Source organism: Bombus terrestris, chromosome 8 (genome assembly GCF_910591885.1).
Source record: "Bombus terrestris chromosome 8, iyBomTerr1.2, whole genome shotgun sequence".
NCBI lineage: Eukaryota > Metazoa > Arthropoda > Insecta > Hymenoptera > Apidae > Bombus > Bombus terrestris.
The window spans coordinates 9,905,866-9,921,281 of NC_063276.1; the positions used below are offsets into that span (position 1 = coordinate 9,905,866).

Below are 15,416 nucleotides of genomic sequence, written 5' to 3' on the forward strand. Positions count from 1 at the left end.
TCTGCGAATTCGACCAAAGAAATAGAACCTAGGCAGAGATTTTAATCGCATCCATCAAGTATTACGGCGATCCATATTTTATACAGCTTTGTGTGAGTTTTCTGTGCATTTTTGCACCTTTTAATTCCCTTTAAATATATAACATTCATTCATATATCCGTAAACATTCACTGCATAAATTCGCTGTCCACAATACTTGTCTTTGCATCGTTAAATTTTACATAACGTTTGTTTCATACGAGTTATCGTGAAACATTTTTTCTACGGTCCCGTGATTTTTCGTCACTTCGCATTTCCAACATTCGATTCTGCATCCTAAAGGTATAAAGATTCACGTGGTACACGTGTTAACTCAATCAGAGAACAGAATCAACGAAATCGATACTCGTAGCCTCGTTAATACTGTGGTTAAAAAAACAGTAACGAAGATCATTCCCGGTGGATCCAAGTTATCGCCAGTTTCTCAAATGTCAGAAACACTCGCTGTAAATTCAGCAGTGCTCGATACTGTACGATCCTTCCGCCGTCGAAGCCTATCTTATCCGGACAAGGAGAAACGCGACGCGAAGAAAAAAATGTGACGTTCAGTAACGATTTCGTTGAATGGAAAATTCGTCGATCGTGATTGTATTGTTTGGAAACCTCAGCTTATACAACTCGCAGGAATTCCTCCTCATTTTCCCGGAGCTGTAACGAGCGAGGTTCGCATACATAGCGGCGAATCTATCAGCGTTTATGGCAGTACTCGATCATTAATCAACGCGGATCCTAGCAAGGGTATCCCGCCAAGAACAGTGCAACCATTAAGTTTCATGTTCAGCCACCTTCGCCCCAGAACAATAAAACTGTCGGATTGGCGGAGCGAGCGCGTTCACGCTTGATTGAATCATTGCGAGCCCGTCTGCTTGTTCGAGATGACGCTGGAAATAAACGGCGAAACGGCCGAGTAAATCCCGCGCGTTCCACGCACGTTCATACTCTGCCTCAATAATCTCGTCGAAATTAATAACGATTTCTATACGAAGGACATTTCTGGCTCGGATACCTTGACACGATTGAAATGGTTTCTCGACTGGGAAATAACAATTTTCTAGACAATGTCCGACGCAAGAAGATGCTTTGAAGTTACGGCCAAAGTCGCCAAACGCTACGGATTTAGCCAGCATCTGGTTTAGTCTATTCTGTGGTTCGATGAACCACCGATCAGGTTTGAAATAGACGATTTCGTAAATCGCGGAACCTAGTTGCTTTCGTTCGCCCAGGGTTGACGAGGGATCTTTCGACAACGCGAAAGAAAGAACGCGATCTCGATGAAGGAAGGATCGATTTAAACGTTGCGCGAAATAGAAAGATTTTTGTGTTGACGCGCGAGAGTAAGGAGTTCACGGTGAAATGTGCCGCAATTGCGGGCAAAAGAATTTGTGCGGTACGAAAGCGCGTTGAACACAGGAAAGATAATTAAAAATTCCGCTATAAACGAAACTTATGTGAAGGAAGCTGGTTATCGTCGTACGAGATCTGAGACCAATTATACGTATTAACAAACGTATTTATCTTTTAGCGAATAACAACTTATACGATCTAGAATGTTGCGTATGTGAAACACGAAGCGTGAAAGGATGGAGATACCACAAAATCTTCGACACTGTGTCTTCCATCAAGGAAACGGCCAACAGAGCCACGAGAAGACACGCTTGCAATGGAAGTTTCGCAAAGTTGAAGGATGACGATGTTGCGCCAAGAGTAGATGGCAAGATTGCGCGGAAAACACCCCGTGGCACGAGGGTGCCGCAAACACCGGCATACTGCGCATAGCGTGGAATATTAAACGATCAAAATGAAATTCTAAATAGGGAACCACTGTTCCCCGCTGACGTCCACCGACGATCGCTCCACTAACTATGAAATTCTTTCTCCTTCACGCTAAAATAACCCACCACTATTTGATCATTTAATTAAACTTCCTATTATGCAATTTGTATTATTATTCTCTTAATCTGCATTTGCCGACCCAGATTTACAATATTTAATTAGAAAATAGTGAGATAACCTACAGACCATGAAAATAGTATCAACGTGATCCGATATTTACGTAATAGAGCAAAGGTAGATGCGCGAAGAAGCCATCCATATGCTCGTGAAACGCGAATTCTCTGGTAAATTGCTTGAACGGTTTCGTATGGGCGCGGCTTAAATCAAGCGGGCGTAAATTTTAACAGTGTCATAACGCAACCAGTAAAATGGTATATTTATGCTTTCCAAACTTCTTCTGAAAGTGTTTAGGGCGCTTGAGACGCGTCTAGTACTTGCCACGTATAAAGCTGCTGCGCCATTCTTTCGAGCAATACGTTTCAAGCAAAAATTGTCGAAAAATATACGATTCTGGTTGAATTCGTAATCCAATAAATTAGACAGCTTCAGATTAGTTTACGTGAGAACAAGTCGTTAAGACAGCGAAACGTCGATGGTCTTCAACGATTCGAGTTCAAGGTTTATTACGTGGAACACATTCATCGTTATCTCGGGTTATGTCACTGGGTATAGCAACACAAACAGGTGACATCGTGTTCTTCGAAAATTATATTTATTCTTCCCCGTGTTATATATTTTAAAAATTCGATTTTTTTTCCTTTAATTTTTTAATCCTTTCATCTGCATACGCGAAACTCGTACGCCGTACGTACTAAACTATCAACTCTCGAGATTTGTAATAAGAAATTATGACTGTAACCTCTCGAAAGCCACAACGATGAACTCCATTTACGCGAATTTTTCAATTTCACTGCTCGGAAACATGGACGAAGAAGTTACGTTCGGTTGTCTAACCGGTCTAACGATAAAACAGGCTCGATAGGTGTCTTCTGACATTACCTAGGAGACTCGCTCCCGACGTAACGATAGCATGAATGGGTGGGATGGAAGAGTTCGACTCGATCAACTTTTGGCAATACGATACCGGTGACCCAATTTGCTCGGATAAAACTGCTCTCGGATAGCGTGTTCGACGTTTCGACGGCCTTTACACGCTTTCGGATCCCGACGAAAGCCGCTCAATCGATAATTGCAAATTAACCGGCCGGATCGTCGATAGAAAGCCAGAAAAACAAAACCACCAACTTTTCGTACCGAGCGGAGATAAAATTTTCCCTATTGTTCGGTAACCTGTTTCGCATTCCTCTCCGTCTATCCTTCTCGCTTTCTGTCGACGTTTTATTTCACGTGAACGAAAGCTAGACAGAACGGAGAATGAAAAACGGCCGACTAAGCGATTTGCAAAAGTAACGAAAAATCGAAGGCCAACAGAATGTTACACGGGATTCCATAGTGCAACGTTCGATGCACGCGACCGAGAAACATTGTTAAACGACTACGACGCTTCTTGCGGGTTATATACGTAAGAAATTTCAATCGGGTATCTGGCTTTAAACCGATTGTTCGTTTTCGTAAACAACGTAATGGATATTATCGATCGAGTTACTTGCACGGGATGCAACAAAGTTTTTATCGAGTTAACTTTGTGTATTTGCAAGGGAAGCGCAGGGAAGCGGGCAGTTTGACACGCGCAACGTGGTATTTTTGATGGATGCAACAGTTTTGAGGTAAGCTTTTACCAGATTATTAGATTTAGGTGAAACGGCTGAAACCTTTCGTAGTTTCCTTGAAAACGACGATAATCGAATTATAATTTGGTAAAGCCGATATATTTTGGCTGATGTAAGACAAAGTTACGATCATTAAGACCAATATCTTTCAATATCTCGATATTTTAATCAACCTTGATCAGATTTCGATTCATCTTTCTGTTTCCATTTCTCGATCTAAAATTTCTGCGCTAGCCCTTTCAACTCAGTGACTACCGATCCATACCGAGCAATACCGATCTTCTAGTGGAATTAACAAATTGTATCTGTCAATTCGGCACAGCATTAAAATCAAATACACGTTAACGTGGCTTCAGGTTTTCTTACTTTAGTGAGCACTCGATGTTAACAGCAGACTGTATCTTTTCTTAATATGGTTTTTATTCCGTTAGAGTCGAGATTTAAAATTGTGCAGGTACTGCAATTCGATGTGGAATCACGGTTCGCTCATATATGTACATAATCTCCCTTTTAATAATAAGACGATCGACAAAACACTGATTACGTTTCGTCTCTCGAGCTTCAAACTTTACATCGACATCCAATAAACATTATTCAATAGCACTTTTAGTCACTTTAGTATAGCTTGAAATCTTCACGCGTTTATGAAATCGATCGTTTCATATGCAACAACCTAATAACTCGCGACGTCGAAAATTCGTGATCGATCGGCGGCGAATCCACTCGATCAGAGACGCGTTTTAACATAAAGTTCACGATCTTCGCGAAGCGGCCGATAAAAACGAAAAAAAACAAGCTTTCCAAGCGGGTATACCAAAGCAAAAACGACTGGTATCGGTTTTTCTCCGACGGAGAAAAGTTTTGCCGGAGCGATTCGCGCCGGATTATCGATTACCCGGACTATTCGCCACTTCCAACATCGAGCGACTAATTCACGCGGATTTAGGTCGCTTGATGCGTGCGTGTACGGATTGATTCACGGCTTCTGATCACGGGGACAACGGATCGCCGTCATTCGTCGCGACTTTGCCAGAATATTTCGCGTGTTCCGCCTTCGCCTGCCGCCGGAATTATTGATTCTGGCACCAAACTGTACTCCGATGGTCTTCAATTTCCTTTTCCGGGTGAAGGACGAAACCGTTCGGAGATCTATCGGTAGCTTAAAGCACAACATCTACGCCGATCTTTCTTAGTTTTCTACCTTTATATATAAAAGCTTGGTGATTCACGTCTCTCTCACAGATAGATATAAATCATGCACATCTTCCGTCTTCTATTCCAGATTTACGATAGACCGAAATTATGGTCAAAACGTGTGGGATACCGTACGATTTATCGATGAAGCAACCAGAGACGTTAACGCGTCTAATTCTACTCGCACGTCTCGAAATGACTTACGTATGCTTTGACTCAAACACATCTCAAACAACGAAACGTCACATGCCTGGACGTAGGAAACCTCCGTATCTCGTGAAACCTCTAAATAATCCTCCGAACATATGAAATGTCATTTCGCCCTTTACATCTCTCGGATAGTCACCTCATATCGTTGCAGCAAGTTCAACAAGTCACTGATTAGTCGACTTCCTCGATCACCTCCTGCTCGATCACTCACATAAGTAAATTAAATCGGTCGTTCGAAGGGTTGAAGGAACGCATAGATCTCCCGTTCGAAGCTTGCAATCGAGGAAACCGCGTTGTATTCAGAATGATTGGAGTCACGCGGCGAGCAGCGGTCTCTCAGCGAAGACGCACGAACGAACACGCGCGCGAGCGTACGCTTTGCGACTGAGTTTGATATCCTCCTCGAGGATAGTTCGCGGAGGAGAGCTCTACCCCCACTCAGCTGGTTAGGAACGGCATCGACGGCCGGACGAAGGGTGCACGGGTGAAGGAGGGTGTACCACTCGCTCGGTGTCTATAAAGCGACATAACAGGAGTGCGCGTGCGTCCGGCGATCGTGTGCATGCTTTGCCCGCAAAGTGGCAACCGGTGGCACCGGTGCCACCGGCCACCTCGACGTCTATTTACGCAGACGATGCACCGTGTCACGCTGACCGGACCGTTCGTCGGGCCGCGCGAACCACTTGCACACACCACGCTGCGTCCTCAAGGACGATATAACCGAGCAACCCTCTCGCTAGCGACGAAAGCTCTTCCCTCTTTTATTTTTCATCCATTGATTCACACCTGTCCTGCGACAATTTCGTTTCGGGTCAAGCTCGCCCTGAGTAATATGTTTCTCGCATGTTGTCGTTCGGCTATAGTAGCGGCACAATGAATTTCTAAACGGTGTAACTAACGTCAAACGATCTGCTGTTGGATTTAATTGCTTATCAACGTTGGAGTTTAGTAAATTGCGCATCGGAATTTGGGTTACGTTTGTAAGAAGACTCGATAACTTTGAATATTAGTAAGGTAATGGGAAAAATACTTAAATAAATATGTATATCACGCGCTAATAGTTAACACGTATGGCGATAGCGTCACGTCGAGAGTTACCATGGTTTTAACTAACAATTCTGTTATGCAACGTTACGAGCAAAGTAATAAGTAGAAAATACGTAACTCATAATACTAAATCATAGATTATGGAATACCTAGTGACTCTACGTGGAAGTGAATATAGTACGATAAAAATGGTATACCGCCGTTGAATATGATGGCGGGAGAATCAATTTCTCTTTCGTAGAATCAATCGCATATATAAACTTTCTTTGAAAATTTCAGGTGTTTTCTATCGACTGTCGCTTCTGCGAGGCACATATTTCGAATTTAACGCGTGTGAGCAAAGTTTGTTTGGCGCATTAGTCGCTTTCGCAGCGTATTGTTCGAAAGATATTATTCAACTCCGTGCTGATTACGAGACGACCGGTGTATTTACGCGAACGCGGCCTAAGTAGGATTTAGATTAAACTTTGGATCGTGTACTTGTAACGAGCAAACGCGATAACAATGTAGTTGCCGCTAAACAAAATTCAATGTGACTTTAATCAATGCACGCGTATTTGCAACGAGTTTATGCACATCCTCTACGTAACGATGCAACAAGTTAGGATTTAAATTAACTATTTTAATTCGACAAACACGTACATACATTTGCGACATTTTATTACTGAAAATACACTGATGTATCATAAAAGTGGCAGGAACATTGCTATTTACCCGAAGACTCAATGGAGCTGCTGACGCAGCAAACGGCTTGGTTACCGAGAATCGATCGTATAAAGCGCATCGCGCTACAATTAAAGTCACATTGTATATCCACACCGTAACGTAAAGTATACTTTAAGTATCTTATAAACCGTCTTTCAATGGAAATTTTTAGCTCAAGCTCGCGCTGTTGCGAAACAGGATCGTTAATTTACACGCAATTAAAATCCGACATTGAAAATAAACGAACGTAAAGTTACGGATAGCCACCGATTATGAATAACGACTAAAACACAACATTAAAAATGAAAGAACGCGAGAAAGATGAAGCGTGGCGGCACAGAGTGGAGAAAAGCTTCTGCCCGAAGCTCGTAGAATATCGGCACGTTCCGTGGTACAAAACCGCGACACGAGCCAACGAATTAATCGTCGCGGCAAACGGGCCATTCGATAAACAAGAAACACGATGTAGACCAGCACTTTAAGCTCCCGGGAGACGGGAAAATTTAAGGTAACGTTAGTTGGCAAATTTAAGGCAACCGCATCGGCGTCTCGCTAACCATCCTGGTGTCGGTGTGTATTTATGGGAAGGATGCACCGTCACGTTAATCGGACCATACCGCGAGTCGATACACAGCAGAGTGCGCGGTGGCAGTCTTTACTCGTCGAGTAACGCGTTAGCTGCGGTTAATGTTTTCAGCCAAGTCTGAGAGTAGCTTTTCTATCGCTGCACGATCGATACTCGATCGATTGCAATTCGCCGACACGTGCAACTATGTAACGTCTCTTGCTACAATACACTTAGTGCAAGAGATACGTATAACAAGCTTGTGAAATTAGTCAGGCCTGAAAGTACACGTGTTTGGATCATCGAAACGGAGAGAGAGGATCAAAGGAGCGATAAACGTTTGAAAAACATAACGTCGTGACTCTGAACTACGTGTTATCGGACGTCATTATATCCACTAATGTTTTCCCAAGTTATGTTCGTCTTTGGTAATTTATATCGCATTTTACGAATATCAAAATTAGTGCCTTAAAATAGCTCCTAATAGTATTCGTTAGCAGCTAGAAACATCGGCTCACTGTTCGGGCTAATTTTTCTTTCAGAGATACAAGCGAACTTTTATTAGAGAAAACCATTACTACAGGGTATAAAATAATAGAGAGTTAACACAACGTAATTTTAATTGAAAATTGAAAGCAGTAGTTCGAGATATCAAGTTATGAATAGAGTTTGCTAACTGAACACACGTTCAGAAAACGCGTATAGTCCTAGCTGTGGTTAGATCGATCAATGGATTTGTTTAAAGCTTCAGTTCGTAAGTTCGCTACCTCATCCGCTAAAAGTACGAAATAGCTTTAAAAATCGTTGGAAAGAATTGAACGGAAACGTGGCTGAAATCTTGCAAAATTATTATTAATTAATCGGAAAATGGGTATCAATGGAAAGCGGCGTAATGATGTTTGCCCCAAAGAACGGTTGGATAGATGCATCGAACGCGATGACATTAATTTGCGGGCAATCGGCTTGTTAACGGGTGTAATTTAACTTATTTAATATAACGCAACAGTGAGATATTGCATTCCAGCGCGCGCTGCTTGAACGTGGGTGGAACATTCCGTTGGTATTGATTCGCTATGATTCCAGAACATCTCGGGAAACTAGCAAACCGGTAGGGAAAACGGACGAGATAACGATATGTTCTCTGGAATATTATCGTCGACGATAAAACCGTAAAAGTACGATCATTTTCCGGGTAAAATCGTAGAAAAAAGGTGTATCTTGGAACAAGGAATAAAATTAGCAAATCTGTTCATTCCGAGATTCGCAGAAAACAACAGACTTTAGGAAAATCTTGGTACGATAAATATTAAAGAAACAAATCGATCACAAAGTCTAATTAACTGAATAAACTATTAATTTGCAAATCGCATCCCTCTTTTCGTCCTGTTGATGAAACGGTGCAAATGCAATCGCAAATGTTGTCTGACACCCGTGCATAAATCACTCTACTTATTGACATTCGATAACGGATCGATAAACCAGTTCACGCAACCGGGCACCTAGTACGAAATAAACGCATCAGTTAAAAGACATTCAGCGTATCTGTGGGTACATCAAACAAAACGACACGCGTTGTATAAATATCGCTTCGCGTTTTCCTCCATCCAGATACCGATTGAATCAACTTGCATTCTATACTTTATATGATAAAGGCAATCAATGGAATTTATCATCTAAATATATAGAATTGGGCTTTAAAATTAAATAGTTCAAGTTAAATTTAACTTGAGCTTACCCGCAATTCGTAATCTTATCGATACTTTTATAGCTGAGAGTTAAAACGAAGTTTCGCGGAACGCAATTAATCGCGTACAAAAAGAATGGAAAGTAAATAAATATTTTTACCTGAAGTCGAAATGTAAAATCATTATACGTACAACATGAGATGGTTTCGAATGGAACGATTTATCGAGATGTGACGTGAGATTAATAAATCATCAGGTAAGAAGATAAGCATATTAGTTAATTGACCTTGCAGCGTGGCGAAAGTCTATTCTCGTTTCTATCGAACATCAAAAATTTTTCGATCCGCGTCCTAGCCGAAAATCATTTGTTACTATCGATTCACTAGTACGGAATTCGACCAACCTTAGAGTCACGGCTGTAATCTAATTTCACCACACGTACGCGATTTATATCGGCTTTAGAGTTGGAGAGTTTGTGGCTACGAATCAGGTAAACACAACCGAATGTAGATACGTTATTTCACGCGGAATTTCTTTTCGCATCTTATTTGCACTTATTCACTGCAATCGCGAAATCATAAAACAGAATCTTCTCTTTCCTCTTCAAGCGCGTTTCCATTGGTATTTTCAATTCTTCAAGGAAACAGAGCATACGACTTTCTGTTGCAATTATTTTATTACAACGTATTATCAATAAATATTAAGTGCAGATTGAAATATGGACTGTTTATTACAGAATATGAAAGATCTGTCGTAGTTAATTTATTTTATTCTATTCGTACCGTAAGCAATCGCGGAAGTGCTTAAATTTTCATTTCAGAATATGACAATGATACGTTGATTCAAGCTCGACATCGATGTAATATGGAATTTATTATATTTCGAATCCTTTGAGAATTTTGTTGAATATCAGCGAGCAACTAAGTTGTATTGCGCTATACTACAGTCAATTTATTATGTATACAAGTACTATGCTGCCATTAATTTAACGATGAATTGGTATACAGGTATTCCGTGTTGCGCTCAATATTTGCTCATAACTTTCCAATAAAACGTTTATTGCGAAACATCATGTAACGGTTCTTTCCCATTTTCACTTATCGATTACATCTGTGCAATTTATGCAGAAAAATTTGGGACACGGAAAATTATATAAACACCCGATACAATCGAAAAAGTTTCTACAGGCGTTGAAATAGGTTCGAAAGCCACTGTACGTAAAATCGAAGCGGAATCGCTCGGAGAATGACCATCTCGAGCTTAACAGGAACGCGCCTCGTCTCATTGTCATGCACGTGGACGCTAATAATAGTGGCGACTACCGTTGGCAGAAAGACCATAGTCCGTGATTCCACGCGCGGTAGACTCGCGAACAAGCTTTTAATAAATGATCAGCCATCGTGTTGGCTGCGCGAGCCAACAGACGAACTGAAGAACGAGGAATTCGCGTGCTTTATCGCGACCTTGCGAACAAGCGATTCGCGACATCACCGCCACTTTCTTATTTACTGCGAACGATTCTAGCCAGCAAATAGCCAGAACCGTAGCCCGTAATACGAAATAGGATTGGCAAAAAAACCGATCGATTTAGCCACGATTCGGGAAGGTTCCGCTCGGTGCATACTCGTTAGAAAGATCGGAGCGTATTTTCATCGGGGAGAAATCGTTAACTCAGCAGCACGAAATGTCGACAGAAACGAGCAAGAAACCTTATGAGCTTCCGAACTGGTGGTGTCATGTCGGCGTAAAAACGGCCAACAGAAGCGACAAAAAAGAGAAAAAGCCCGGTGCTCGCTAATGGCCAGACAACGACCGCAGTTGGACACGATATCGAATCAAGGAAGTTTTACTGTCAGATCCAACAATTTCCTCTCATTGATCGATACTCCTTACAATTTTTATCTACTGGAAATTTCAACTGCCGAGAGGGTCATCTTACATAAGTAGACTCTAGTTCATAAATATTAGGATGGCTATTAAAATATCATAATGCGATGCATGGACGAAGCAGAAATTCGTTTAAATTGTTGCAAGAATTATAGTATAACAAGCATAGCACGCCGCTTTTTAGAAACATAAACTGAGTTAGATCTATCCTGGCCTATTCCAAGAAATACAGCAACAACGTTGCCGTTACCGGATCAAAATGCAATTTATGCGAAACTAAAAAAGTTGATTCGAATCGATACATAGCAGGATGACGGTAGACGATCGGGACAAATCGAACTCGATCGAGCAATTTGCATCGGGAATGATTTTTTCTCTACTCTCGTCAATGAGTCTGTATCCCGGATTCACGATCATTTACGATTAAGTTTTTATCGCCGATGGATTTTCGTGGTGGCGAGCACCGAGGATACCTCTCGCTTATCAAGCTTCCAGCCAATAACGCCGCGTTCAATCCCAACAAAACGTTTCTCTCGGTGCGTTCAAAACGTTCCTGCCGTGTTTGCGTGCATGGTAAAAGGCTTATCTGTTCGCTCGATGACTAAACGCACTTATAAACTGAAAAAGCGCTCTATGAAAAATCGAGCAGGCGAACGCTGCAGTGGTGAGAATACCCTGGGCAGGGGAACGTTTGTTGCTAGCTATGGGAATCTATCAAGACGATTTCCATCGGTCCAACCCTGTTATTTCGTCACTGTCTTTCTTGCAATTAATTCGATCGAAATCGACGGATTTATTTATTGCAGCGAGTTTTTACCTTCTTAAGGGATGGAAATAGAATACGGTAGTTTATGAATAAATAATACACATTAATCTGTGCCATTTCTCATCAATATTGTAACTATGTAATCGCTAGGTGAGCATAAATACAGGCAATCCTAATCCTCGTACCAATGCTAAATTAATCTATTTCGATTAACGGTGGTAAAATTTGAGAACTGTTCTATATATGGCTGATTTTAACCTCGTGTTATGCTAAATAGAAGTTCGATTCATCTATCAAATATTATGACGGATTATATATACATTATACATATATGTAAATCTCTCTCTTTAAATTGCCCATAAATGTATAAATATTTATAATCAACTAACCATATATAATAGTTTGTACTCTCCCCCCCCCCTCTGTCTCTGTCTCTCTGTCTGTCTCTGTCTCTCTCTCTGTCTGTCTCTGTCTCTCTCTCTCTCTGTCTCTCTCTCTCTCTCTCTCTCTCTCTCTCTCTCTCTCTTATGACTATGAATTCCTACAAGTTATCAGCTAACGCGACAATATGCAAGAAAACGAAAACAAAAACGAAAAGGAAATTGTAGCTGCTCCTCGAAACAACGTTGCCACCCTGTTTCCCATTACATGTGTAGGTTAGCTGCAACTAGTCGCAACAGGTGCACTCAATTCGCGACCCTTTACAACCTGACTGCCGTTGCAGATATGTATACACAGAGAATTGAAGCTGTAAAGGACCGAAAACTACGACGAAAGATCTGGTGAAAAGCACATGGGTGTTTTTTCCGTCGGTTGATGCGCGTGCCTACGGACATCCTCACTTCCCGACCTGTTCTTTTCAACTTATGTATCTATTTATCTTCTCTTGTCAGTTCGCTGCACGCTCTCTCTAAATGAAATAGAAAGTCATTCCGGTTCCTCGGTTCATTTACAGTCGCACGTTTTGTTTCGGTTCGCCTTTCATTTAATTTTTAACCGTCCCGATACTCCGGACCGCTCAACTTTCCCAAAGCATAATTCTCGATGGTCCGTACATTTTTCTAAAAAAAAAACGCAAACTCCACAAATGTTTCCCCGCTTGTTATTCCGTATCTTCGGTGGTTTTACAATCCACAATGAAAGTTCTCGCGAACAATGTACCTACACACTTCGTTTGTAATTTCTCAATAAAATGGATGAAATTTGAAGAGAAGTAGCTTACCAGCGAAGATTACATCTACGATCAAACCGAGAAAAGAGACAGCTATACAGGATGCTTCTGGCTTGTCTAAAACAGAGGTAAATCAACATTCTTCCAATTATTTCAATAATTATACGTCAAAGATGTACAACAAAAGTCGTATGGAAGAATATTACGTTCGCAAAAAAAGATTATATTCGTCGCGTAATAGTTTGTGACGGCGTTCGGCGACGAAACTTTCCGACAGCTTCGCGACGCAAGACGCTATACCATCAAAACGTAAAGCCGACATGCCTAATGCATCGATATCCCTACGGTTCTTCGGAATATTCGGAAGAATGCATACGCGGCAACCGTCGCGGATGTCTCACAAACGCGTGCGTAGTGGGGATATCGAGGGGCAACAAAAAAAAGAATCCGTTTCGTTTTGAACAACACATTCATTCCGTTTCGAACAGCGAAGTGCAAAGGATCTAGCGTAACAGCGAAGCAAGTACATTCGAGAAGCGTGATTGTTGATTGTTGATCGTTGATTGTTGATTGTTGACTGTTGATTGTTAAATAAACCTTTTTTGTTGAACGTCGAGAGTATTTCTTGGGCACTTACATCCAACACCACCTCAGTTACGACAGATGTAGGAAAAGGTGATTCATCTAGGAATAAAATTAAAAGACCTGAATTCGATAAAGTTCAAAGCAGGAAAGTCACAGTAATCTCAAGATTAACGTAGTTGCTTCTACATTTAAGAACGCGGTAACTTGACGATTAAAAGAGTTAAAGATAGTTTTCAATCTTTTCACAGAGCATTTTGCGTCGTATTCGAGATATTTGCGGAAATCATCGAATATACCGTTATCCGTTTCCTAACGCGACCTCAGGATTACCTCAACCCTCCCATAGAAACTGTCTGCATCCAGAAAACGGATAATCGAAAAAGCGTAGGACGGGGAGAAGTCGAAGGGTGGTCTCCCCAGTCTGCGATGGGGTGAGAAAATTGAACGAGGGCTGCAGGTAGGACGAGGCAGCTTGGAATACCTCGTAGATCACGCGTATTCTTACGTTCGCACGCGTGCCGGCAATTCCGTGATTCGTTGGTTACACGATGGCCGAGCATTGTTGCGTGCTAATTTACGGACCAATTAATTAGCGCCACGGAGCTCAGATATTCCTGGCTCCCCGGAACGCGTCGCTCGAATCACCCTCTGCCCCTCTCTGTTCCCTCGTTTTCTAAGCCCCTCACCCTTCTTCCCCTCGCGAAAGCATTCGTCCGACTTCGCAGCTGTATTGTGCTAACTCCGAGCGTGTTCTCCTTCTGACGCGCGGCCTCTTCATTTACGATAGCTTCGATAGAAATAGACGGTGGATTTAATCGTCTTGAGATGCACAAGGATCACGAGGCCAAGTCACTAGCGGGTAATCAAGACGCGAACGTAACGTTTCTCCAATCGAGATGACAATTCTAGAAATCGTGCGTGTTAATCCGAACTGAATTTTGCACGGAGCAATGTCATTTTCGTGCGTTCGTTCGTTTTAATTTTACTCAGATGGAACGCTGTTGCTTCCACTATGATACATTTAAAACATCACGTTCCTTGTATTTATCTTTCACGAGCTCGAATCAGTTCTTTATCCCTTTATCTATGGATGCATCGCGCACGACGCTACTAAAGAACTGGTAGTACAATCGTAGTGTAAAAGAAACGATTGTCACTAAGGAGTACTGAGAACCTTTGTCATAACGCAGCCGCTCGTCATGACATTCAAAGGTTCGACTCAGACAGCTTGCAGAGGCGTGGTGTAATTTTTACAACAGAGGGTAAGAATGTTGATGTTCCTTGGTGGAAAAAAGCGACACACGTGCGCGTCGGTGGATGCTCGCGAACGTTATAGATGATAGTGTCAGCGACAGAGGGTCGACACGGCAGACAGGACAACGCGGTGTCAGTGTCCGGGGGTGCAGAGTGTAGGAGACAACGAATAATTCATCCCTTTCTGCCGCCCCTCTGCAGAGATGCGTCGCACATGTCGTCGCTGCACACCAAATATCACGATTCTGCTGCATTCGCCTCGCGGAACATGATCTTTCGACTACACGGTCATTCGTTCAAGCGCTATGAACGCATTTCCTCGATCAACTTATTCTGAATCACGTATACAAGACAGGTGTTTCGAACGCTCGATCGTTCCATAAATTCATTCTATTCTACGGAACTTGGGAATAAATATTTCTATGTACAAAGGCACAAACTATTTCAACATTCGCTCTAAAACTTCTATCTATCTATATATATATATTATAGGGTTTTATTGTTATTTATTTAAAATGGATTAAACAGGAAACGATGGTTTTTTAACGTGAACTAAATACAATAATGTGCTATAACTAAGACAAGTAAATAGTTAATTTACAACTCTCGTCATCACGATTCCAACCTCTCTCTTTCACGCGGACCACACTCTCTGACAACGCTGACAACACTCTCTCACTTCTCAACTCACACTGACTGTTAATTCGTCTTTCTCTCTTAGCATCCCTTTGTCTTTTCTCATAGC

At 41.8% G+C, this 15,416-nt stretch overlaps 1 protein-coding gene across 9 annotated transcripts in view; it reads right to left on the minus strand.

Moving 5' to 3' along the window:
• The window catches only part of LOC100644427 (RNA-binding protein Musashi homolog 2), a 122,332-nt gene that overhangs the window by 80,996 nt on the left and 25,920 nt on the right, over positions 1-15,416 (minus strand). For 2 of the 9 annotated variants that reach the window (XM_012319892.3, XM_012319893.3), the window contains one exon: positions 12,884-12,949. The exons of 2 other annotated variants lie outside the window; for them this stretch is intronic. The gene's annotated coding sequence lies outside the window, so the exon portion shown is untranslated. Of the gene's footprint in view, positions 1-3,968; positions 4,972-5,000; positions 5,454-12,883; positions 12,950-15,416 lie in introns of those variants that run through there. 5 more of the 9 variants (XM_048407983.1, XM_012319894.3, XM_012319895.3 and 2 more) reach the window with 5 other exon arrangements.